The sequence below is a fragment of the Elgaria multicarinata genome, chromosome 10 (assembly GCF_023053635.1).
Source record: "Elgaria multicarinata webbii isolate HBS135686 ecotype San Diego chromosome 10, rElgMul1.1.pri, whole genome shotgun sequence".
NCBI classification, from domain to species: domain Eukaryota; kingdom Metazoa; phylum Chordata; class Lepidosauria; order Squamata; family Anguidae; genus Elgaria; species Elgaria multicarinata.
This window is the reverse complement of record NC_086180.1, coordinates 4,496,718-4,498,759: the sequence shown is the minus strand read 5'-3', so window position 1 is coordinate 4,498,759 and position 2,042 is coordinate 4,496,718. Positions and strand designations below refer to the sequence as shown.

Below are 2,042 nucleotides of genomic sequence, written 5' to 3'. Positions count from 1 at the left end.
GTGAGCTACTTTCTCTCTCTCTCTCTCTCTCTCTCTCTCTCTCTCTCTCTCTCTCTCTCTCTCTCTCTCTCACACACACACACACACACACACACACACCCAAAAAAATGCCAACTTTGATTTTTAAGAACAGATGTTTCCTGGAAAACATAAGAAGCACAAAACTCGGAACTGCTGCATTTATTTTAAAGTGCAAGAAATGCGACATGCCAACTACAGCAAACAAATGGGAAAGGAACGTCTATGGGTCTAAAATGCATTATTTCATAGGAATATCACCTAGGGTGACCCTATGAAAAAGAGGACAAATACTCTTCAAATACTTGAAAGGTTGTCACACAGAGGAGGGCCAGGATCTCTTCTCGATCCTCCCAGAGTGCAGGACACGGAATAACGGGCTCAAGTTAAAGGAAGCCAGATTCCGGCTGGACATCAGGAAAAACTTCCTGACTGTTAGAGCAGTACAACAATGGAACCAGTTACCTAGGGAGGTTGTGGGCTCTCCCACACTAGAGGCCTTCAAGAGGCAGCTGGACACCCATCTGTCAGGGATGCTTTCGGGTGTATTCCTGCATCGAAGGGGGGGGGGGTTGGACTCGATAGCCTTACATGCCCCTTCCAACTCTACTGTTCTATGACTCTATAACCAGTTGCTGAGGAACATGGGTGGGAGGGTGCTGTTGCACCATGTCATAGAATCATAGAATAGCATAGTTGGAAGGGGCCTACAAGGCCATCGAGTCCAACCCGCTGCTCAATGCAGGTATCCACCCTAAAGCATCCCTGACAGATGGTTGTCCAGCTGCCTCTTGAAGGCCTCTAGAGTGGTAGTGCCCATATTGTCCTGCTTGTTCATCCCTGGCCGATGGCTGGTTGGCCCCTGTGTGAACAGAGTGCTGGACTAGATGGACCCTTGGTCTGATCCAGCATCAGGGCACTTCTGATGTTCTTATGTTTGTATTTTATTGTATTTTATAGTATGGTTTTATACTGTTGTTTTATACTTTGAGGTTTTAATTTTTGTGAACCGCCCAGAGAACTCCAACTATTGGGCGGTATAGAAATGCATTAAATAAATAAATAAATGTTCTTACATTTGTCCTGGATTTTAGGAAATAGCAGATTTTGCTTTATTGGACTTGCTGGGAAGACAATTGGAAAAAAATGGCAGCTCACCTCTCTTAAAACAATATAAGATGTTTCATTATGAAATGTAAATGCCAAATGTCTGATGGTAAATAATTAAGAATTTGAAAATGTAAATAAGTAAAAAGTATTAATTGTATTAAAGGAAAGATACAATGAATTCTGGGTAACTGGTATAATGGTCAGGTTGACCTGTATGGTATCCAAAGAGAAAACACTGAGTTAGAGCCTTATCACTTGGGCCAAGAAGTTATTTGAGTAATGATGAGCCAATCGAAAGTTTTAAAGCTACAAGACCATTTGATTAATTTCAATCAAACTTGGTATGATGATTCAGGTCTGCAGTGAGCAAATTTTACCCATACATTTTACCCAGATCCTGGAGGGCCAGGATCTCTTCTCGATCCTCCCAGAGTGCAGGACACGGAATAACGGGCTCAAGTTAAAGGAAGCCAGATTCCGGCTGGACATCAGGAAAAACATCCTGACTGTTAGAGCGGTACGACAATGGAACCCATGACCTGGGGAGATGGTGGGCTCTTCCACGCTGGAGGCATTCGTGAGGCAGCTGGACAGTCATCTGTCAGGGATGCTTTGGGGTGGATTCCTGCACTGGGCGGGGGTTGGACTTGATGGCCTTGTAGGCCCCTTCCAACTCTGCTATTCTATGACTCTTATGAAGTCTTCCCACACCGCACCCCAGTGCCTACAGAGTACAATACAAAGCAACACAGCTAAGTAAAGCCTGCGGAATAAAGGGAAGCCGTACGCCACGTACAGAGCTGTTCCTCCTCCCCACCGGCCAATAAGAGGCCGTTCAGGCAGATGAAAGACCCTGTGCAAAGCCGGGTCCGTTTGCTAGTTTCTAATAAAAGTGAAAAATGGATCAAAAAAGA

General features: G+C 44.7%; 1 protein-coding gene across 8 annotated transcripts in view; it reads left to right on the top strand.

Moving 5' to 3' along the window:
• LOC134404692 (PC-esterase domain-containing protein 1A-like) overlaps positions 1-2,042 on the top strand; it is a 44,561-nt gene that overhangs the window by 7,371 nt on the left and 35,148 nt on the right. The gene's annotated exons all lie outside the window — the stretch shown is intronic.